The 25,554-nt window shown below is 41.2% G+C and overlaps 1 protein-coding gene across 11 annotated transcripts in view; it reads right to left on the minus strand.

The window, feature by feature from the left end:
• LOC140191785 (thyroid hormone receptor alpha) overlaps nucleotides 1–25,554 on the minus strand; it is a 534,600-nt gene that overhangs the window by 475,664 nt on the left and 33,382 nt on the right. For 4 of the 11 annotated variants that reach the window (XM_072249536.1, XM_072249527.1, XM_072249519.1 and 1 more), the window contains one exon: nucleotides 15,773–15,908. The exons of the other annotated variants lie outside the window; for them this stretch is intronic. The gene's annotated coding sequence lies outside the window, so the exon portion shown is untranslated. The remainder of the gene's footprint in view (nucleotides 1–15,772; nucleotides 15,909–25,554) is intronic. 11 annotated transcript variants of the gene reach the window in all.

Here is a 25,554-nt window from a genome sequence, read left to right on the forward strand (position 1 = left end):
TTCTTCAGAATTAATTGACCTCCCTTGCCACCACCACCCCCCCACCACTGGAACTCCTTCTCGGCCACCTGTCTCACACCACGCCCCCGCGGCACTCCACCCTTGTCATTCCCAACGTCCTTTGCTCCCGCCAGATTTACAAACTCAGTCTCTGCTCCACATTGACAAATACAGTTCTGTGCAAAAGTCTTCAGCACCCTAGCTCTCTCTCTATATATATATATATATATATATATATATGTGTGTGTGTGTGTGTGTGTGTGTGTGTGTGTGTGCCTAAGGCTTTTGCACAGTACTGAATAAGACTCTAAAGGGGGTCTAATAACAGGTAGTTGCTTCCCCTGCCTAGAAGTAGGGAATTCGGTCTCAGGATAACTAGTTGAACACTTAAGAACAAGATCAAGAGAAATTTCTTCATGCAGAGGATTATAAATCATACTCTACTTCTAAAACTGTGGATGCTACATCATTGAGTACTTTTAGAATGTATAAATCCAGACCAACGGGAATGCAGTGGTGGTGTGAGGCCTAAGGCTCCATACCTCCTTCCTGATGCAGAAGAGAGCATGGCCTTTATGGTGGGGGTCCTTGACGATGGATGCTGCTTTCTTGTGGCAGCGTTCCTTGTAGATATGCTCAATGGTGGGAGGGCTTTTCCCTCTCAACATCTCAGAAGTGTAAGCAATTCACAGGTAACTGCTCAGCCAGTGCTCTGCACTATATATCGGAGTCAAAATCAAAGGTAACAGTTTAAATCCAACAATTCAGCTTCCTGCAGAGAAAAAAATAGACTCAGATACATATGAATCTTCCGATTTGAGTTTCTGGCAATTCTCAAAAAAAAAAATCAGGGCTTTATGAACCTCCACGGAACTTCAGACTTTCAGACTCCTACTCTTTACACATTGCTTTGGCCCACCAGCTGCTTAACATATAAGAACCAGGAGAGATGATTTCTGTGTGCTGTCATCAAGGACTCAAAAGATGGAATCTTAAAAGATCTATTTAAGCATTTATTTTGTTCACTAGTTTGTGCAATTTTAAGTCTCACGTAAATTAGAAGGTTTAAACCAAAATTATAAAGATGTTTGGAATATAATTGTACCCTATTACATGCTTGAGGAAACTTAAAATTAGAAAACCGAGTGACATCAATGGAATTGAATGAGCTGGAGTAAGGACAACCAGATGATGTGGTTACTTTTGATTACCAGAGACAAATTAATCCCACACCCCCACTGATATTTCTTGGTTGTGCTATCTCTGAGTCAAAGCAAGGTTTATAATGAGCAAACAGAGAGATTAGGAATGTTAATCATCTTTCAATGGAACTGTATCTTTGGGTTAAAAAGATCACCATCTGCTACATTTGCAAGATCTGTTGACTCCAGATCCTCATTTGATGCTTACAAAGTCAAAGTCAAGTTTGTTGTCATACACACAAGTAATGAGAACTTTACTCGCAGCGTGGCATCACAGGCAGATATCATCAGATGAGAAGCATTCACAAGAAAAAGAATCGACACCCCTATGTATTCTCTACATGGATCACTGAGTTGCTATTCAGGTGAAGCAACATGCAACGTTCAGGAGGAAGATAGGATCTGTGAAAGGAAATGGACAGTCAACATTCTAGTGGGTTCAGATGAAGAGTCATGACCAGAACTTCCACTGTCTGCTTCTCTTCAAAGATGCTACCCAACCGTTAAATTACTCTAGCACTTTATGTGTTGTTCTAGATTGTTGTATCTGCAGTCCTTGCATCTTCAAATACAAGTTTTGTTATGATTTTAGTTGCAGCCTGTGTCCATAAAACTCAGGGATCAGTTATTTACAAAAGGTCTTGTGTCATGGTCCGGTCTGTGAAGTCCGCATTCTGGTTCACGGTCCGGTCCATTGACCCTTGTTCCAGGTTTTCCTGTTTACCCCGTTTCTGTTGAGCTCTCTAATTAAGCCACATGATTCTAGTTTGGGCAGACTCATAAATACTTCCAGAGACCAGGGCTTGGTTATTGGATCGTTCTTATCTAAATGCCTTCCCTTGATCTTGTCAGTTCCCCCTTGGAGCAACCTGCTGATGGAAGGTTAGTGAAGCCATTGGTCATCTTTAGGCCTGGTTGGAGGACCACTGCTTCATGGAGCCTTGTTGCCACTTGTTGGAGTAGTCTTTGTAATATGGATTCGGCTGTCTCCTTGGCCAGCTGAGGTTGCTGGCTGAACTGAGATTTGGAGCTTCTCTGGAGCAGAGGTGGAACTGTCTGTTGTTCTTTAGTGTTTGTCTCTTCTTGTCCTTGCCTCTGTGGGGTAAGTCAGGCTGTTTTGCTGTTGCCCTGTGGGGGGGATCTGTCCTGTCTTGTCCTTACCTCTGTTGGGTAAGTCTGGCCGTTCTGCAGTTACCTGATGGAGGGACCTGTCCCACCTTGGTGTGGAGATGAAGTTGAGTCCTGGTTTGTCTTGGGATAAGTCCTGGCTCTATGTCTATGTTCTGTCCTGTCTCATGTTGGTGTTGTGTTAAAGATGAGTCCTGGCTTGTTGAAAGGTAAGTCCTGGCTCTATGTTGATGTTTGGTTCCCAGTCTGTCTCTGAGCTCCTGGAACCCAAGCCTCGAGGATCCCGCAGCCCAGCTCCTGGAACCCAAGCCTCGAGGATCCCGCAGCCCAGCTCCTGGAACCCAAGCCTCGAGGATCCCGCAGCCCAGCTCCTGGAACCCAAGCCTCGAGGATCCCGCAGCCCAGCTCCTGGAACCCAAGCCTCGAGGATCCCGCAGCCCAGCTCCCGGAACCCAAGCCTCGAGGATCCTGCAGCCCAGCTCAAGACCCAAGATCCCAACCTGTAGCCATGTCATGTCCTTGCCTAGTTCTGGGGTCCAAGCCCGAGGCAAGACCCAGATTCTGGGTCCTTGTCCATTCTCTGGCTTGGAGTCTAAGCCTTGTCTTGTCTCCAAGCTCAGGCCTCTAGTCCCCAGCCATGTCCTGTCCTGAAGCCATGTCATGTCCTTGCCTGGTTCTGGGGTCTGAGCCTGAGGCAAGACCCTGGTTCTAGGTCCTTGGGCTTGCAGTCCAAGCCTTGTCTCCTCGTCCATGGTTTCTAGTCCTGGTCCCGCTTTCCCTAGTCCAAGTCTGCGTTCTTGTCCCCGCTCCTTGCCTGTATCCTGTCACGTCCCTACTCTAGTCAAGTCCTGTTCCTTGTACTTCAGTGTCTGTGACTCTCATTTGGATCCATTCCCAGTACCCCATTGTGACATCTTGAATGTGGCAATTATGTTAATGTCCTGCTCCAAAGAAATTCGAACTCAAAGAATGAGTTATTCAAAGGCTGAAATATGAGGTACAATTCAGTCAATAAAGTTACCAATGTACATATAATTTAGGGCTATCAGGGAATAGAAAGAGCACGTCATTACCTACAAAGTGCTTTTGAACTTGTAAAAATCCAAGTCTTTTTTGCCTTTACATGGCATTGCTGTACACAGCAGTTAAGAACAATATTTAAAAATAGGCTGTTAACCTGTTATGCACAAGAGTCCTCTACTATGATTTATTTATGGCACTACAGCCTTCCAAATAGAATATAGAAATTGCCATCCAGCACAACTCATTGTGCACATAAAAATTACACTCTATATTGGGTGTGCCACGGAACGTCCAACCATATGCTTACATTACTTCCTACTGAGACACAAAAATCCATTCTGCAACAAATATTCCCAACTCATCCAGTAGTAATATATTTTATTAAGTCATCTCTTGTTGAGCATCTAGTTTTTTAATCTACTGTTCACCGAGCAACAAAAGAAAAGCAAATATCAGCAGATGAAAAGATTACATTTTCTTGTATTTCTCCTTGGATATATCTACCCACAATGTAGATAAATTTAAGGAGCATATCCTTAGAAACCTTAATACCATTCGCTTTTGTAATTCTGCATAATAATCTGTCTTGTATCGGTACACTACCTCACTGCAAGCTTTGAAAGTGTCAGTCCTAAAGAACTTACACTTATTTGAGACTGTGATACTTGATCCTAGGCTCCTCAACCAGGGGAGCTATCATCTATGCACCCATCCTGTCAACTACCATAAGAATTTTGTAAGCCTTTTAAGTTTCAATGAGATCAGCTCTCATTCTTTCAAACTCTACAGAGCACAGACCTAGCTTTCAGTTATACATGTCTTTGGTGAGGCTGCACGTGGAATATTGCGTACAGTTTTAGGTAACCTGCTCCAGGAAAGACAAGATTAAGCTGGAAAGAGTGCAAGGAAGATCTATAATATTAGCAGGACTCGAAGGCCTCAGTTATAGAGAGACAAACATTTATGAGACAGTTGGCCAGGTTTAGAGGGAATGGGTCAAATGGCACCAGTTTTGATTTTCATCTTCAGCACTGATGAGTTGGGCCAAAGGGCCTGTTTATATGCTGTATTATTCTAAGAACATCACAGCTACTCTTGGACTTGAATTTTATAAATGTATTCATTCAGAAAACAATGAACAAATGGTTTCAGAAAACAATATATTACTGTAGTGATACATGAACAGAATGAAATGTTATCCATCTCCTTCACTAGACAAAGAACCACAATCTAACACAACATGATTCTTTCATAAACATACTGTTTCTTTTCCTTTTCTTTATAATTACCAGATTGTTAATTTCCAAGTTGACCTTTCAATCGAGATTCATGCTACTTGGTCTTTCTGCACTTCAATAAACACATTACAACATTTGTGTTAGTTCAAAGTTAGCATAGTTCCCACTCCCAAACCTCATAGCTTTGGGGGGAAAAAAAAAAAATAGAACACTTAACACAATATAGATTATTTGGTGTCAAGTTGCTGAAATACAAGAAATAAAGGAGGCATCCATTAATAAAACTAAAGAAAGACACTTGCATTCATATAGCAACTTGCTTCTTTGAACATGCCAATGAACTTTTACATGGGTAAGATTTAGGAGTGGCATGGTCCACTAGGGGTTAACACAATGCTGTTACAGCACTAGTGAGCTGGGTTCAATCCCACCGCTCTCTGTAAGGAGTTTGTACGTTCTCCCTGTGACCGCATGGGTTTCCTCCAGGTGCTCCTGTTTCCTCCCATATTCCAAATACATATGGGTCAGTAGATTAATTGGTCACATGGGTGTAACTGGACAGTGCAGGCTCATTGGGCCAGAAGGGCCCGTTCTCATGCTGTATCTCTAAATAAAAAATAAATTTTATAAACTTCACAGCCAACAAAATAGTGACCATTGTAAAATAGCAAATACAGCAAAGAGTCCACAGTAAAATCCTATAAATGACCAGACAACCTACTTCAATAATATTGATAGGATATTTATAGCATTGACTAGGATATTTATGAAATGGAATCTTTGTTCATCTGAATGTAGGTTAACATCTTCTCCAACAGTCAGCAAGTGGGAAGATGTAGCACTCCTTTATTTTGTGACATTATTCTACATTTTTTGCCCACAATATTCTGGTTTGGGTGTGAATGTGCTGTCATTGAGACAAGCCTGACACTAAAACCACAATTTCTTCTCTGGTTTGTATACTAATATGTAATGTATTAATGTATACTCATGGACTGCACTCTGAAATTCATTCCTCTAAGCTGCTTGCACCACTAATATAAAACATTTATCACGTATAATGGAGGATGAGTTCCTACTTCATACTATTATTACTGTCTCCTATAATGTACAGTATCTCTTCCTCAATTCCATGGCTCCCCATTTCAGTGCCAAAAGTGACAAAGGAGAATAAGATACTTTGGAAGTATCTTATTACATGACATGTTATACATTTTAAAGCTGTACAAAATTAGGAAGAGAAGTAGAGCAATACATTTGAGTAAAACAAAATGAGTAGGGTTGGGAGCAACTGCTCAACTATTTAAAGAGAATCCATGGCCAGATGGTGAATTCCAAGTCCGTTTATGTTTCTTGCATGTTTTATGTAATTGCATTTCTGCCTTTAAGCACATTGACCTCAACATCTTGGAGATTTTGCAAAAGTGACAGGCCATGAATCAAGAAAATTAAATATTAAAGTACCTTGGGATTGGGAATCACTGTACTCTGTAATGTGCATAATGTAGTTGGTACAATTTTAAAAATTACAACATGTGACCAATTTCTTTCTGATCATTGCTAATGCATTACTTTGGTTCAGAGACTCTATGTGCCTCCACTACTTCTGTCCCTTCACACTTGCTACTCTTCATATGCTTATTCACCACATCTCACATCCGGCATTTTGTATTCCACATTGTCCAAACAACACGTGAAGTGATACACTTTAGAAGGTCGAACTTGAATGTGGAGTACATGGTCAATGGCAGGGTTCTTAGCAGTGTGGAGGAACAGAGGGACCTTGGGGTCCACATCCATGGATGCCTCAAAGTTGCCATGCAAGTTGATAGGTGGTTATGAAGGTGCATGGTGTGTTGGCTTTCATTCGTCAGGGGACTGAATTCAAGAGCCCTGAGGTAATGCTGCACTTGGGACTATTGTGTTCAGTTCTGCTTGCCTCATCACAGGAAGGACATGGAAGCTTTAGAGAAGGTGCAGAGGAGATTTAACAGAATGCTGCCTAGATTAGAGATCATGTTTTATAAGGAAAGGGTGAGTCAGCTAGGGTTTTTCTATTTAAAGCAAAGGAAGATGATTACATAATTTGATGATAAGATGACATTTTGATGACAGCCAGAGACTTATTCCAAAGGTGGCAATGGCTAGTATGAGAGGGCATCATTTTAAGATTGGAGGAAAGTACAGTGGGGAATGTCAGAGGTAGGTTTTTTTACGCAGGGAGTGGTAAGTACATGGAACATGGTGCTAGGGCTGGTGGTAGAGGTAGATTCATTAGAGACATTTAAGAGACTTTTAGATAGGCTTTTAGAGGTTGAAAGGAAAATGGAGGGCTATGTTGGAGAGAAGTGTGAGATTAATCTCAGTAGGTTAAAAGGCTAGCACAACATCATGGGCTGAAGGGCCTGTATTGTGCTGTACTGCTCTTTGTTTGATGACCCTTGCCAACGCACTCTCTCAGCATCCACAAGCTTGGTCAGGAAGTGTCACTAAAGGAGGAAGAGCTTGTCTTGCACCCTCTTTCCTCTTGATGACAACCTGATACCTGTCATGGGTAAGTGAAGATTCCTGTGTGCATTCATACCTCTACCTCACCTTGCCTACTATGGACATGATGGGCCAAGTGGCCTCCTCAGCAGCTGTAAGATTCTGTAGTTCTTAAGTACAGAGGGTTTCTTTAGCTTATTTCCTATTTACTTGTGCACAATTGACTGCAAATGGTTAATCCATTCATTTCATGCAACAAACTTTGCCTAAGTTTTGGGATAAGTACAGGAACCTGGATGATCGATACCACTGATGCTGAGAGAGATCGTGAACTCACATATTAATGATTAAGGAGAACAAGATTTGGCACAGAATACAGATGAAAGATTTAGAGCACCTTTCTCCTTTGCTTGAGGAACAATGTTGATGTGAATGTCTCTCAATTCACTATGAATGACGAAAATATGTATCTTATTTTTCAGTAGCACTGAAACATTCAGTTGGTGTCCTTAGATCACCTCTCAGATCTAGATCTTTGTTATCGAATGCTGGCCTGAGCAAACACAAGCTATATGCAACTCAGCTACGGCTCAGATAACAGCTATCTCGCCTTTAGGTATGAATGTCCTGAAACTGGATTAGCATCCGAGTTAATGGTCTGGTCTGGAGCTCAAAGGCTGTGGCGTCCTCAGATGCTCCTTTATTTTGATTGAGATATTAAAGCAGTGCTCCACTTGCTTTCTCAGGTGGATGAATTGGGTAGTGTGGCTCTCTGTTACAGCAAGGGTGCAAGTTGAAACTTTTAACCAGCAATTCTAAACCCAAATGTTCTGCTTAATAGGAGACTGCTGCTTGCAGGAGCTTGCTATGCACAGATTGTCCACCTTATTTCTTACAAGGTAGCCAGGTAGCATACCAGTTAGCATAACTTTTTAAGGTGCCAGTGATCACAATCAGGGTTCAACTCCTGCCATTATCGGTAAGGAGTTGGTATCTTCTCTCTGTGATCATGTGGGTTTCCTCTGGGTTATCTGGTTTCATCTCATTTTCCGAAGGCATATAGTTGGGGCTAGTCAATTGTGGTCGTGCTATGTTGGCACCAGAGGTGTGGTGACATTTGGGGCTACTCCTAACGCAATCATCGGACTATGCTGGTTGCGGAGGCAGACAACACATTTCACTATGTTTCGATGTACACGTGACAAATAAAGCTAATCTACTTTTAAAAAATCTTTTACAGGGCTTCAATGGCTGTAAGGCAATTTGTAATGTACTGAAAGAATTATCAACAGCACTCTAAACCTCATGTAATCATGAATTCCACTTAGTTCTCCCACTGAATGGAAATGCTAGCTGAAGCACTTATAAAAAAAGAAGTTATGGGCGGCTTATTGATTTTATCCATCAAAAAGGTGAGACTGTGCAAAGCAAAAACATCTCTAGTTCATTCCCACCAGTCTCTGCCAGTTAGTGACACATCTGTAAAGACATAACTGCCTTCTTTGTTAAGAATCCAGCATATGAAACTCACCAAACATCTCCCCTCCGGTGTAAGAGCCTGGCAACAGTTACCATCAATGTCACAGACATCAGCATTAGCCTATCAGGTGAGGAATGGCAAGCCACAGGTGTGTCTGGGCCTTGAGAAACAGTCTGATGGCATATTGCCAGTCAATCTTATACCAAACATTTTCTATCTCAGGCTTCAAAAATTGCTTTGAATATAAAGCAGGCTGTGCACTGTTGATCCAGTCATTGATCACTTTCACTCCAAGTATCTCCAGTGATGACAGGGGTGGCATTTGCAAAGAAACATCAGATCCCTGGGTGCAGCTGGTATGCCAGTTATCATAGGTCTACAACCCCTCGGAAAATGATTCACAAGATTTCAGGATCTATCGAACCCCTTTTAAACCCCCCATTTTTTTTCCTGAAGCAGTGAGGAATCTCTTGACTGGTTTACAGAATGGCAAAATCAGCATTTATTGTCCATTCTTAATAAGCCCTGAACCAATTTGCTTTCTGGGCTATTTAATAGGCAGTTAAAAGCCTCCAGTAAGCAGTGCCTGTGAGGTGACATCTAGGCTGCAACTGGTGAAGTGAACCAGACTGTGTTTTAGTTATCTGCTTATGGAAAAGGCATGTGACCATTATCCATTCCAAGGCCATTTCAGAGTACAGCAAAGAGGTAAGCAGATTGGTGAGCTTGGAGTCAAATATCAGCAACTCCAAGCACGAATACACATTTCACACAAATACATTATTAATTTCCTTATCACATTAAATAAGCTATGAATTCCTTATTTAGTTATCCTCTTCAAAGTCCAGTGATTTACTTCAAATGAGCTGTAGTCCAAAATGCCCTGATTATTTTCCTGCTCTCGAATCAGGGAAGAAGAAATCCCTGAAAGAACTAAAGGTTAATGAAGTTATCACAGGCAAGCTCTGCTGTACTCTGGTAATGCTACTGGTGTTATCATGATGGTATTTTGAAGACTTTCTGCCGCACTGCTTTTGTGTGATCTAGGATACAAGGTGGGCAAGCAAGTCAGCAGATGAAGAGGAAGGCAACACTGGCCAACTGAGCAGAATACTGAATCCAGGGCTGGATAGAAGCAGAATGTCAGCTCTCAGGGTGAAACTTAGCAGCCTTGGCTCATAATTATTGTATTATATCAATTTCAGCAAAGAACCATCAGCAAGAATCTAATCTCAACACCATACTGACTTTTCACAAAAGTTAGCTATGATTTACCACTTCCCAACTGCATGGTGAATCATTTTGGGAACAGTAATATTGCAGAATTGATATGCCTGACATCAGAGAAAGGTCATCACCTCTACTTTCTTTGAAGTTTACAGAGATTTGGCAGGTCACCAAATGCTCCAGCAAACCTCCAGATACACTGTTGAAAGTATCCTGACTGGTTGCATCATGGCCCGATACAGCAATTGCAATGCACAGGAACACGAGAGACTGTAGAGAGTAATGGACACACCAGCACTCCCCACCATTGTCAGAATCTGCAGGAGGCACTGCCTCAAAACACTGGCTTCAATCATCAAGGATTCCCTCCATGCTTATAATGCCCTCTTCTCACTGCTACTGTTGGACAGCAAGTACAGAAGCCCCAAGCCCTCCACCATCAACTTTCCTACAACTATTAGGTCCTTGAACTGGCGTGAACAACCCTAACTGCTACCTCACCAATGGAACATTACAGACCACTTCTTCCACTACCATGGTCTTGTCTCTGACTCTGTCTTTGTTTGCATTAATGTCTTGTTTATGCTCAGTATATTTTTCTTTCTCTTAACTAAAGCTACAGAAAGCTGTAAAATTAGTCAGCTCCATCTTGGGTGCTAGTCTCCATAGTCTCCAAGACATGTTCAGGGAACGGTGCCTCAGAAAGATGGCATCCATTATTAAAGACCTCCAGCACCCAGGACATGCCCTTTTCTAACTGTTACCATCAGGAAGGAGGTACAGGAGCCTAAAGGCGCACACTCTGCGATTCAGGAACAGCTTCTTCCTCTCTGCCATCTGATTCCTAAATGGGCATTGAACCCATGTACACTACCTCATCACTTTTTTAATTATTTCTGTTTTTGCACTATTTTCAATTTAGTGTATGTGTGTATACTGTAATTGCTTATCATAATGTATTGCATTGTACTGCTGCCGCTAAGTTAACAAATTTCATGACACATGCTGGTGATATTAAACCTGATTCTGATTTTGAATTATCTTGTATAATTTAAATTCTGTGTGTTACTTACATGCATGCCTGCAATGCTGTTGCAAGTAAGTTTTCCCATTGTACCTGTACCTCACCGTACTTGTGCACATGACAATGAACTTGGCTTGATTTGACTTGAAGAAACAGAGGCAAGAGTTGTGTATTTAATATTCCAGTAATATTTGAGTAGTTGTGTGTGTGTGTGTGTATATAGGTTGATTAAGCATTCTTATTTGATTAAATAATTCATTACGGGTTATATGTATAGATATATTAATTGCATATGTTGTCATGCTACCATGTGATACTTTGTGCTTAAAGTAAATACAAAGTTAGACCCGCACTCACAGACTCATGTCTTCCTGTTAGTTTAATGTATTGAAGCTACAAAACATAACAGCAAGTACTTCAGGACAGCGCTGAGAGAGTGGTGCACTATCAGAGATTCTACCTCCCAGACAAGATTAAACCAAGGCCTAGTTTGCCCTCTCAGGCAGTCACCCACTCATGGCACTATTTTAAGGCAGAACAAGGAGCTACCTCTCCCATTGGTAACACCAAATATGGAGTGCAGCAGCCTTCTCCTTCCCCTTTCTCTCCCTGTCCACTGCTCACTAGTTCCCCAAACAACATAGGATCAGCTTACTGTTCAAGGGATGAAGATGGTCTAAACAGAGGGTTTAGAGTGGTAGTACAGAGTTAGTCAGTGTTCATTTATAAAACAACTTTGAAGAACTCCTGTACTGAGACTTTGTCATTGAAATTAGCTTCAGGAAAGAGCTTAGAAAAATAGAGGGCTATGGGTAATCCCAGGTAATTTCTAAGGTAAGGACATGTTTGGCACAGCTTTGTGGGCTGAAGGGACTGTATTGTGCTGTAGGTTTACCATATTTCTATGAAAGGTATAATTGCAAATTGGTCTCTTTTAATCTAAAGCAGTCTGTGTTATGAGGCCACTTAACTGATTACTCAAAGCATTTTCCAGAAATTTTTGTTGCTTCGGATGCTTATTTTCAATCTAAAAGGAAAACAAAGCTTGTGTACAATCCGGGGGGGGAAAAGAATCACTGCTTTTAATTTTGTGCCTGTTTTGTAGGCAGAGTTCCAAAATACAGAGTGGCTTTCCACATATTGTCCAATAACAAGCTGAAGGATAATGCTTGTCTTTATGATCTTTCAACACTGATAGACATTGCAGCAACTGGCTGCGATCCTGAGATTGAAAACTGCTGAGTCTGAAGAGAGTTGGTTGGAATTTCCACTCCTGTAAATTTCTACATGTACGGTGGAGAGCAAGCTGACAAGTTGCATCACAGTCTGGTACAGAGGCTCCAATGCACAGGACTGAAAGAAGCCTCAGAGTTGAAAACGCAGCCAGCACCATCACGGGCACAACCTTCGCCATCGACGACATCGTCAAGACGCAGTTATATTAAATAAGTCGTGCAAAAAGAAAGGAAAAATATAGTGAGGTAGTGTTCATAGATTCATTGTCCATTCAGGAATCTGATGGCGGAGGGGAAGAAGCTGTTCCTGAAAGGTTGAGTGTGTGCCTTTAGGCTTCTGTACTTCCTTCTTGATGGTAGCAATGAGACGAGGGCATGTCCTGTGTAATGGGGGTCCTTAACGATGCATGCTGCCCTTTTGAGGTACCACCTTTGAAGGCGTCCTGGATGTTGGGGAGTCAAATGCCCATGATGGAGCTGGCTGAGCTTACACTTTCTGTAGCTTTTTCCCCAATCAGATTTTGCCAGTTTTTCAAATGGTCCCTTAACCCAAGAGCACCACCTCATTATTCCTCTTAACTATTTATTTATTTTTGTAACTTAGAATTTTCATGTCTTGTACTACACTGCTGCCGCAAAACAGAGCTCACAAAATATAAGTGATAATAAAGAAGATTCTGATTCTTAAGTATGTTATTTAACAGTGACATTACATTTCCACAGCCTAAGCCTGGGTTATTTGGCCATTGGCAGAGCTGTTCAAGTGAAAATGAATGTTAGGGTTGTATATGGTAACATCTATATACTTGGATAATAAAATTTACTTTGAACTTTGAAAGTCCAACAACCAACTTCTGTTTCCATGCTATGAAATTTTCTTCTCTTTTGCAATATAAAGTAATTCAAAGGTGTCAGCAATGAAGGAAAGTGTAAATTACAATTTAGATTCACAGTCATAGAAAAGAACAGCGCAGAAGCAGGCTCTTCGGCCCATCTACTCCCATCGGCCTGCACCCTCCAGACTCCTTCCACCCACGTACCTATCCAAACTTCCCTTAAATGTTGAAATCAAGCTCACATACACCACATGTGCTGGCAGCTTGTTCCACAAATTCATGACCCTCTGAGTGAAGAAGCTTCCCCTCATGTTCCCCTTAAATTTTTTACCTTTCACCCTTAACCCATGACCTCTAGTTGTCATCCCACCCCTCAGTAGAAAAAGCCTACTTACATTTACCCTATCTATACCCCTCATAATTTTGTATATCTCTATCAAGCCTCCCCTCAATCTCTTACATTCCAAGGAATAAAGTTTTAACCTATTCAATCTTTCCTTATAACTCAGGTCCTCCAGACCCAGCAACATCCTTGTAAGTTTTCTCTGTACACTTTTATCCTTATTTACCTTTCCTGTAGGTAGGTGTCCAAAACTGCACACAATACTCCAAATTAGGCCTCACCAATGTCTTATAAAATTTCAACACAACATCTCATCTCCAATACACAACACTTTTACTTATGAAGGCCAATCTGCCAAAAGCTTTCCTTATGACCCTAGATACCTGTGCTGCCACTTCCAATGAATTATGGATCAGTATTTCCAGATCCCTTCATTCTGCTGCACTCCTCAGTACCCGACCATTCACTGTGTAAGACATACTTCGATTGGTCCTACCAAAGTGCAACACCTCACATGTGTCTGCATTAAATTCCTTCTGTCATATTTCAGCCCATTTTTCCAGCTGGTCCAGATCCCATTGTAAGCTCCAATAGTCTTCACTGCACACCTTCTTGGTGTCATTAGCAAACTTACTGATCTAGTTAACCACATTATCATTTAGATCATTGATAGAGATGACCATCAACAACAGACCCAGCACTGATCCCTGCATCGCAGGCCTCCAGTCAGAGAGCCAATGATCTCCTGCCACTCTCTGGCTTCTCCCATAAAGCCAATACCTAAACCAACTGACTACCTCATCTTGAATGCTGAGCAATTGAACCTTATTGAGCAACCTCCCATGCGGGACCTTGTCAAATGCCTTGCTAAATTCTATGTAGACAACATCCACTGTCTCGCCTTCATCAACTTTCCTGGTAACTTCCTTGAAAAACTCTATGATTGGTTAGACATGACCTGCTATACACAAAGCCATCTTGACTACCTTGAATCAGTCCCTGTCCATCCAAATTTTCATATACCCAGTCCCTTAGAATACCTTCCAATAACTTTCCTACTACTAATGTCAGGCTCAATGGCCTATAATTTCCTGGCTTATTTTTAAAGCCTTTCTTAAACAGCAGAACATCATTGGCTATCCTACAAACCCCAGTAATTTATTATCTTTTTAAATTTTTTTTTCTGTAAAGGGATTGATCTCTATACAAAATAAGACTGCAAAGAAGACTTGCAACAATATTGCAAAGACTTGAGGGCCTGAGTTATAGGGAGAGGCTGGGCAGAGTTTATTCCTTGAAACATGGGGACCTTAGTGTTCTATGAAACCATGGGTAGCATCAATAGTGTGAATAGTCATAGCTTCACTGCTCTTTCTCTCTCTCTTCTCCCCCCCCCCCCCCCCCCCCGCCAGGGAAAGGGAACCAAAAACTACAAAGCTGAGGTTTAAGGTGAGAGGGGTAAGATTTCATAGGAACCAGAGAGGCAGTTTCTTCATGCATACATGGAGCGAGCAGCCAGGCAAAGTAGTTGAGGTCGATACAATAATGACATTTAAGAGAACGCTTGGTATGTACACTCAGTGGCCACTTTATTAGGTACACCTGTACATGTGCCTATTAATGCAAATATCTAATCAGCCAATCACATGGCAGCAACTCAATGCATAAAAACATGCAGACATGGGCAAGAGGTTCAGTTGTTCAGACCAAATTCAGAATGGGGAAGAAATACTAGCTTGGGTGAGTACCTCAGTTGGCGTGAATCACTCTGACTCTAATGTGAATTCTTGTAAAGTTGATGTTCCCTACATGGGACATTTAAAGCACAAATCCAGCCCTTAGACTAGGCAGCATCATAGGATCATTTATAAATTTGCTTCAGATTGCACTGGGGTAAGCAGAAGCTTGGGAACCAATGAACACATGGAGGAGCTGTTCTCTGGGAAGGTTCATCCAACACAATGTAAACAGGGCAGTCTGATCAAAATTTTATGTTCCTGGTTAATTGCTTCAGCTGTTAATCAAGCTATCATATTGAATGCAAAGCACTGTGCCAGAAATCTCTGGCATGTCATTAGAATACTGTTTAGAAGTAAACCCAACAGTAAACTTTTAAAACTTGAACAGTGGGCTCATTATTAGAACTGGTTAGGTTCTTTCCAAGCCAAGTTTATTACTAATAAGACACATTTATAGTTTCAGGAGCAAATATATGAAGGTAGTGGTAGAGTTAGCTTATGCTACGATGTTGATGTTAGGCAGTCTTGACGATGGAGCTGATTGCAAGTGCATCTCAAGCTGCAGTATGGTACTGAGGTTACCAGTTGACCAGAGAGTTTTTCTCCCTCTGTCCCTCTGAATATACCTCTTGCCCATCCTCTGGTTCCCCCCCACCTTGTCTTTCTTCCCGGACCTCCTGTCCCATGATCCTCTCATATCCCCTTTTGCCAATCACCTGTCCAGCTCTTGGCTCCATCCCTCCCCCTCCTGTCTTCTCCTATCACTTTGGATCTCCCCCTCCCCCTCCAACTTTCAAATCCCTTACTCACTCTTCCTTCAGTTAGTCCTGACGAAGGGTCTCGGCCTGAAACGTCGACTGCACCTCTTCCTAGAGATGCTGCCTGGCCTGCTGCGTTCACCAGCAACTTTTATGTGTGTTACCAGTTGACCAGTTTGGTCTTGAACCTTTTTTTTTAAAAAGGGAGAAGGAGTTCTGGGTTATAAATTGAAAGAATTAAAATTCAAATAGCTCAGAGTCAGAATCAGATTTACCATAACTGAGATATACCATGAAATTCATTGTTTTGTAGCAGTAGTACAAAAATATTATAAATTACAATAAGAAATATATTAAAAATTAAATAGTGAAAAAGGGGAGCAAAAATAGTGAAGTTCATGAGATGGTTCTTTGTCTGTCAGAAATCTGATGGTGGAAGGGTAGAAGCTGTTCCTGTATCTTCAGGCTCCTGTACCTCCTCCCTGACGGTAGTAATAAGAAGGGAGCATGTCCTGGGTGGGGCGGGGGGGGGTCCTTAATGGTGAGTTCAATAAATCTGGAATAAAACAGCTAATTGTAATTGTAACCATTACTGAAGTTCATAAAGTCTCTCTGGTTCATCAAAATCCTTCAGGGAAGAAAGTCTCCTCTCCTTAATCAGTTTGGCTACTTATGACTCCATACTCACCAATCTGACCTTGAAACATCCTCTGAAATCGCCTAACAACTTGCTCAGTGACAATGAAACTTGAAGTTCATAATGTGCTCTTGTTTACTGTCGATGAAGCAAATATAGGTAGATGACAGGATATGTGAGGGGGACCCCACAGTACTTTGGCCTAGCCAAAATTGCTTAAAATTACACAATATTAATGGGAAGTTTTCTAGTGATTGTCTAGCATTGCAGAGTTGGAGCACAGCACAAGTCGGTTGAAGCAAATATCAAGTGCAGTTGATGGTGAAAGAAAGTAAAAGCTAATATTAAACATTTACAATTTTGCATTTCAGCTAAATCACTAAAATTCCAATGCTCTCCCTTTTCAGTACGACATAGTTCAGAACTATGTACAGAATTGTAATTGACCCATGTTTACTGATTCATGTGAAACATTTAAAAACAATCAGAATCAGGTTATTATCACTGATATACGTTGAGAAACTTATTGTTTTGGACCAGTAGTACATTGCAATACATTAAATATACTATAAATTACAATACTATACAGTATATGAGGTGTATATAAATAAATTAGATAAATAGAGTAAAAATAGTGAGGTAGTGTCCATGTTATCATTCAACACACACAAAATGCTGGAAGAGCTCAGCAGGCCAGGCAGCATCTACAGAAAAGAGTAAACAGTTGACTTTTCAGGCCGAGACGCCTCATCAGTCCTGCTGAAGGGTCTCAGCCCGAAACGTCGACTGTACTCTTTTCCATAGATGCTGCCTGGCCTGCTGAGTTCCTACAGCATCTTGTGTGTGTGTTGCTTGGGTTTCCAGCATCTGCAGATTTTCTCTGGTTTGTTCATGGATTCATTGTCTGTTCAGAAATCTGATGGTAGAGGGGAAGAAGCTGTTCCTAAAACGTAGGTTCAGACTCCTGTATCTCCTCCCTGATGGTAGTAATGAGAAGAGGGCATGTCCTGGGTGGTGGGGTCCCTAATGATAGATGCTGCCTTTTTAAGGCATTTCCTTTCGAAGAGGTTGGAAAAACAGTAAATTTCCACAAATTTATTGCCCACTAGTTTCAGCTGACTACTAAAATTTTGTTGTTCATTCCTATTTTACTTGTTGCCTTCATCCCTATTACACAAGAGAAATGTTTATTACACTAGTTTCAGCAAGGTCTTCAATCAATAGTTACACAAAATAAAGACTAATGCTGATAAGCTGCATTTTTGCAGGCTTGGGCGAACAGCCAAGTTGCATTCATTTATTCTTTTTTTCCTTTTCTTAACCATCTAGTTATCAGGAAGGGATTAGTAGTCTAATGTCCTGAGGCAGGGTTTCAACCTGAAATGTCATCCATCCCTTTGCCTCTACAGATGCTGCTTGACCCACTGAAATCTTCCAGCAGTTTATTTTCACTCCACATTCCTGTTCAGTCTCTCTTGTGACAGGACTCATTCCCAGCTATAGATCCCAAGCCACAACTTGAAGTCACCAAACGAGAGGACCTCGTGCCATGAAGTGCACACTTATTTCTATCAAGTGTCAAGTAGCCCAAGAAGTCACTGATAGTTTATCCTAAACCTCAGTTCCTTGCTTCTAGCACCTCCCACCAAGCCCTGACTGTCCTCTCAACTTGGAAGCTACCTTCCTAAAGCCAGCGTGGAAGGAAAAGTACAATCTTTTTATTTGGCCAGACAATAAATATGTGGCTACAAGAATAGCTCCGATCAGGAGTGTGATGTAATACTTTCCACTTGCCTGGATGAATGCAGCTCCAACAATATTCAAGAAGGTCTACACCATTCAGGACAAAGCCATGCTTTTGATATGCACCCGATATCACACCTAAAGAACAACATCCACAAACTGTTGATGAAGGGTATCAGCCCCTTTATCGAAATGTTGACTATTTGTTGCTCAGTATAGATGTTGCCTGACCTGCTGAGTTCCTCCAGCATTTTGTGCACATTGCTCAACATTTCCAGCATCTGCAGAATCTCATGTGTACACCTAAAGATCAAAATTTCTGCATCACTGGCATGCTATGGCAACTGATCTACGATTCCACTGCAATATTTTACACCAATTGAACACCCAACAGGAGTGAAGTAGATGGGCTGGTCAAGGGGTGTCACAACAGCAACCTTGCACTCAATGTCAACATGACCAAGGAAATGTTTGTATACTTCAGGAAAGGGAAGTCAAGAGAACACACACCAATCTTCATTTAGGTTGCAGCGGTGAAAAGAGTGAGTAGCTTCATGTTCCTGGGCGTCAATATCTCAGGATCTATCCAGGGCCCATCATATTGATGCAATTATGAAGAAGCACGCCAGCAGCTATAATTCATTCAGAGTTTGAGGAGAGTTGGCACGTCACCAAAGACTAGCAAATTTCTACAGTTCTATGGTGGAGAGCTGTAATGAGCTCTCTTGGCCTGTGTGGGGAACCAGAGAGTATTGGGCTCTGAGATTTTCAGAGCATCTGAATTGGTTAATTGTTGCTTAATAAGATTCTTTAATTGTTTATATTTCCTTGTTAAATTTATTTTGTTAAGTTCAGGGATACTGTATGACTTGTATTATTTAAGCACATGCTCTATCAGCAGATTTGCAGGGTCCTCATTTGGAGAATGTTACATTGCACAGTGTTGCTCAGCCTAGCCACTGAAGCTCTGTTGGAATTCCTGTGTATAAACTCGGGTTGCCGTCTCTAGATGAGAGCCTGTCTTTCCTTCACACTTGGGTTCCAATATTGCCAGTGTACACCGTCACCGAGAGCATTCTGACTGGTTGCACCACCATCTGGCCTGATGACCGGAGGTGCCAGATTGCAAATCTCTGCAAGTCTACTCAGGAAGTCAAAGGCCCAATGTCTGCAAATTCATAAGTCCACTGGAGGCTGAGGTCAAAGGTGGCCTGTCCTGTCTTTTTTGATTAAATCTGAACCTGAAAATACCAAGACAATGGAAAGAATAGGCTTTGATACAATGATAGTCAGCAGCTAACAGCTACCTTAATGATTGCCATTTCCAGTCTGTATCTAACTATTTGTTTCATAGCAATAGCAGCACTTGATCTTGTCCTCCTCTTTTGGATGAAGGTCATCTTACATCTTTTTGCATCAAAACTAATAAAACAATTGTATTTGTTTACACAAATAATTTTCCACCTGTTTCCACTTTAATTATCAGCTCCTGTACCTAATAGAGGCCAATGAGTGTGTTCGTGGGTTTCAGCTGCTGTAGCCCATCACTTCCAAGGTTCAATATGTTGTGCATTCAGAGATGCTCTTCTGCACACCATTGTTGTAATGTGTGGTTATTTAAGTTAATGTCACCCTTTCTGTTGCCTTGAACCAGTCCGACCATCCCACCCACCACCCCCCCCCCCGATCTCTCTCATTAACAAGGTGTTTCCACCCACAGAACTGCTGCTAACTGGATGTATTTTTTTTGTTTTTCACACCATTCTCTGTAAACTCTATAGACTGTTGTGTGTAGAAACCCCAGGAGATCAGCAGTTTCTGAGATACTCAATCCACTCTGTCTAGCACCAACAATCATTCCATGGTCAAAGTCACTTAAATCACGTTTCTTCCCCATTCCGATGTTTGGTCTGAACAACAACTGAACCTCTTGACTATGTCTGCATGTTTTTATGCATTGAGTTGCTGCCACATGATTGGCTGATTAGATATTTGCATTAATAGGCACATGTACAGGTGTACCTAGTAAAGTGGCCACTGAGTGTACATACCAAGCGTTCTCTTAAATGTCATTATTGTATCGACCTCAACTACTTTGCTTGGCTGCTCGCTCCATGTATGCATGAAGAAACTGCCTCTCGGGTTCCTATGAAATCTTACCAAATAAAGTGGCCACTGAGCGTATTTTAAATTCAGCTGGATGATTACTTGTTCCCTCTCCCATGAGTGGTTGTCGTCTTCTTTACTGCTGCACTGAACTTAGCAGAAGGCTTGTTGACACTTCATTTTCACCATTAAGCATCAAATTCCCAACAGAATGCATGACAGCTGCAGAAGTCGATTAGACTTGTAATTGGTAGGTGAGAATGAGTAAGTTGAAATGGTGTTCTTCCATAAACTGTCTGAATTGGGATGTTTACACTGCGGTCATTTGTCATTACAGACTTCACAATCATTTCTCATCTGGAAAAATGGTTTTTGTGCCACTTATCAGGGGTTTCCTCTTGACTGTATGTATTGACAGCATTCCAATGCTGCGTAGCAATCGGTAACGATTAGCTAATACTTACACTGTAATTTGTTTAAAAATTGGCATGAAATTTTTTGTAAGCCCTGTAATAAATGAACATGATTTCAGTGGTTTTACTTACTATATTCTTTTAGGTTTTGAGAAAGCATGGCTTTCAGTACAAGTACACCATTCCACGAATCTTTTTTTCACAACTTCCTGTTTGAGATACCCTTCATGCACCTATTTCTGTAGTATATTTTAACTATGTTTGACTGCATTTTACTCTTCTCTTTCTATTCATTACTGAAAATGTAGTTCAAGTCTCTCTGAATTCTTGGAAAGCAATCTTTAATTGGTGGGTTATAGAGGGTTTTCGGGTTAATTGCTCACATGGGTGTAATTGGGCAGCACAGGCTCATTGGGACCTGTTACCATGCTATATCTCAAAATAAAAATAATGTCCATTCTCTAAGAATTTCCAGGGTTCTTTGCCCTTATCAGTGGTAATCAGCTTTAATATGTCAAAAGAACATGCTTTAGAGTATCATTTATGTACATTATCATGTTCTAAAGATAGCTGTCTATTATTCATAAGAGTCAAACAGCATGGAAGTAGGCACTTTGGCCCACTTCAGCCTTGTCAGCCAAGATGTCTACCTAAGCTAGTCCCATTTGACTGCATTTAATCACACCTTTCTAGGGAAGTCTAGGCCTTTTCTATCCATGTACCTGTCATTTTAAACATTGGAATTATACCCACCTCTACAGCATCTATTTGCAGCTCATTCCATATACCTACCATTTTAAGATAAGATCTGTAGCTCGGGTTGAAGATGTTGTTGTTGAGAGGCTCACTGAGCTGGCGTGTGCACGCGTTCTATTGGTTACCAATTATGTACTCCGTTAAAATCTGATTAGGTCATAATTGTTGTCCAGGCTGTGTTAGCTGACCATTATATAATTGGTTACTGGATTAAATGAAAGGTTAAACTGAGGTGCTACCTGGTCTCGGGTGAGAGCGAATGATTACATGCCAGCATTTCTAAAAGAACAGGGAAGTTCTGGCCAATATTTATTCCCCATTCACCACCACCCAGACAGGTTATCAGGCCTTGAGCACATTGCTATTCATGGGAACTTATTGTGTCCAGATTGACTATCATGTTTACAATATTATAACAATAACTACACTTCAGAAGAACTTTATTACTTATAAAGTACTTTTTCACACATTGAAAGGGATAAGAAAGGTGCTTTTTAAATGCTGATGCTCCTTCATTTATGTTGTTCCTCACTGGTCTGACCTCTTCAAATTAGTCACCTATCTGATCATCCTTCAGTTTTGTATGGGAGAATCATTCCATCATATTCCAACTTTGTAATCTATTTTGAGCCTGATGAATGATCACAGTCCACATTTTATAAATATCCATCTATCCCTTATGTTGATAGTGAATAATAAAGAAAAGATTTATTAAGCATTGTCTGCAACTTCATATTAACAATGAAACACTTATGTATAATCATCATTATAATGTGGAAAATGTAACCGAAATATTACACAGCAAGTTCACATATAAAGCAATGCAGTAATTAACAGATATTTTCTCAGTGTGTTGATTGAGAAAAGAAATAGAGAAACTTGGTTGAGAAACCAGGACACCAGGGGATAACTTCTTGCTCTTCAAAAAAAGTGCATGCACAAACACAAGAAAATCTGCAGGTACTGTGTGTGTTGCATGTATGTGACACAGTATTTAAAGCAGGAGTATAATGGCTAGTGAATCAGGTGACAATTTTATTTGGTTTTAAAGGATCATCCAACATCACAATTACCTTCCTGTGTTTTGCCAGCAACTTTGTGTAATATTCCTCCCTGGAAAATTTGGTATGAATCTGTCCAGGGCTTAAGGGCAATGGCGACCCTGAGAGGGTCCAGTGAAGGTTCACAAGAATAATCCCAGAAATGACAGGATTAATGTTTGATGTCTCTGTGTATTCAATGTAGTTAAGGAAGATGAGCAGGGACTCCTTCATTAAAAGCTATAGGATACTGAAAGGCTTCGATAGAGCAGCATGGAGAGGATGCTTCCATTAGCAGGAGAGTCTAGGGTCTGAAAGCATAGCCTCAGAATAAAGGGACATTTTTTTAAAGCTGAAGCGAGGAGAAATATCTTCAGCCAGAGGAAGGCAAATCTGTAGAATTCATTGCCAGAGGGCTGTGGAGATCAAGTCACCAGAAGTATTTAAGGCAGAAATTGATTTGCTCTTCATTGGTAAGGAGTTTACAGGTTCCAGGGAGACAGTGAGAAGGAGGAATAATAGGATTGAAAAAAAAAAGCCACGATTGAAGGGTCAAATGGCTCATTCTACACTTTCACAACCTTCTGTGTGAAGAAATTTCCTCTTGTGTTCCCCTTGAACTTCTCATTTTTCACTCTTAACCAATGACCTTAGTTGTAGCCCCACCCAATCTCAGTGGAAAAAGCCTGCTTGCATTTACCCTATCTATACCCCTTATAATTTTGAATACCTCTATCCAATTTCCCTTCAATCTTCTACATTTCAAGGAATAAAGTCCTAATCTATTCAATCTTTCCTTATAACTCAGATCCTCCAGACCCAGCAACATCCTTACAAATTTTCTCTGTACTCTTTTAACCTTCTTTACATCTTTCCGGTAGGTAGGTGACCAAAGCTGTACACAGTACTCCAAATTGGGCCTCATTAATGCTTTATACAACTTCAACATAACATCCCATCTCCTGTACTCGATACTTAGATTTATGTACAGTAAGTCAATGTGCCAAAAGCTTTTTGACTCTATCTACCTTTTGATGAATTATGGATCTGTATTCCCAGATCCCTTTGTTCTACAGCACTCCTCAGTGCCCTACTGTTCACTGTGTAAGGTCGACCCTGGTTGGTCCTATCAAACTGCAACACCTCGCATTTGTCTGCCATTTTCAGCCCATTTTTCCAGTCGTTTCATATCACACTGCAATGAGGAGGATAGCTTTCCTCACTGTCCACTACACCCCCAATCTTGGTGTCATCCACAAAGTTGCTGATCCAGTTAAACACATTATCATCCAGATCATTGATATAGATGACAAACAACAATGGACCCAGCACCAATCCCTGTAGCACACCACTAGCCACAGGCTCCAGTCAGAGAGGCAACCATCTACTACCACTCTCTGGCTTCTCCCACAAAGCAAATCTCTAATCCAATTGACTACCTCATCCTGAATACCGAGCGACTGAATCTTCTTGTAGGACCTGCCATGTAGGACCTTTGTCAAATGCCTTACTAAAGTACATGTAGATAACATCAACTGTCTTACTTTCATCCACTTTCCTGGTAGCTTCCTTGAAAAACTCTATAATGTGGGTTAAACATGACCTACCATGCATGAAGTCACGCTGACTATCTCTAACCAGTCCCTGTCTATCAAAAAAATTATGTATCTGGTCCCTTAGAATACCTTCCAATAACTTTCCCACTACTGATGTTAGACTTACCGGCCTATAATTTCATGGTTTATGTTTACAGCTTTTCTTAAACAGCAGAACAACATTGGCCTCCAATCCTCTGGAACCTCTCCTGTTGCTAAGGATGATTTAAGTATCTCTGGTAGGGCCCCAGCAATTTCTGCACTTGCCTCCTGTAGGGTCCAAGGGAACACATTGTCAGGCCCTGGAGATTTATCCACCCTGATTTGCCCCAGGACAGCAAACACCTCCTCCTCTGTAATCTGTATGGGGTCTCTGAAGTTGATTCTGTTTTGCCTCACTTCTGTACTTCTGTAGACTCTCTGTCCGTCTCCTGAGTAAATATAGATGCAAAAAAAATTATTTACGATCTCCCCCCCATCTGTTTTGGCTCCACATAATGGATTACTATTCTGATTTTCCAGAGGACTAAGAGCAATCCTTAACATATCTGTTGATCCCTTGCAATTCTCCTTCACGTTGTCTGCTAGGGCAAGTTCATGCCTTATTTTTAGCCCTCTTGGTTTTCTTAAGTGTTCTCTTGCATTTCTTATACTCTATAAGCACCTCATTTGTCCCTACCTGCCGATACCTTTGCGCGGCAACCTTGCTGTCTCTTTAGCATTTTGTCTGTTTTTTCATGAGGCTGAGTTGCTAGCTCAATGCTCAACTCAGCACGGATGGAAAACATGCAAGGGGCCGGATGGATTCGAACCCAGCACCATTCACCTTGAAGTCTGGTGTCGATGCCACCACACCACCAGCTGGTATACCTGTTATGCACCTCTTTTTTTTTTTTTTTTTTTTTATTAATCTGGGCCTCAATATCTGTTGAAAACCAAAGTTCCCTAAACCTATTATCTTTATCTTTTATTCTGACAGGCACATACAAGCTTTGTACACTCAAAATTTCAACTTTGAAGTCCTCCCACTTACCAAGTACACCTTTGCCAGAAAACAAGCTATCCGAATCCACACTTGCCAGCACTGGCCTTTCTCCAATTTAGAATCTTAGCCCGCAGACCAGACTGATCTTTTCGCATATTTACCTTGCATCTAGTGATCACAATGCCATTAGTTTCAAAGTGTTCACCTACACAAACTTCTGCCACCTGCCCTGTCTCATTCCCTAATAGCAGATCAAGTATCGCCCGCTCACTTGTTGTGACTTCTATGTACTGATTAAGGACAGTACTGCAAGCCTATGCATACCTTTTGTTCCACTATCAACATAGAATGTAATCAATACCTGAGCAGTCATGATACCAGATAGAGGAACTTTACTGCCCTGACACCTTATTAGTGCATAGGACATACTTCTAGGAATAAGTTGGTGGTTCAGTCCTGTGCTTGCACTCCTGCAGCAGAGAAATGGTTACAATGATCTTGTTGCTGCACAGAAGCAATCCATAAAGGCTGTCTAGGAAGGCTGGAGTTAGATGCGAGT

This window comes from Mobula birostris, chromosome X (assembly GCF_030028105.1).
Source record: "Mobula birostris isolate sMobBir1 chromosome X, sMobBir1.hap1, whole genome shotgun sequence".
NCBI classification, from domain to species: domain Eukaryota; kingdom Metazoa; phylum Chordata; class Chondrichthyes; order Myliobatiformes; family Myliobatidae; genus Mobula; species Mobula birostris.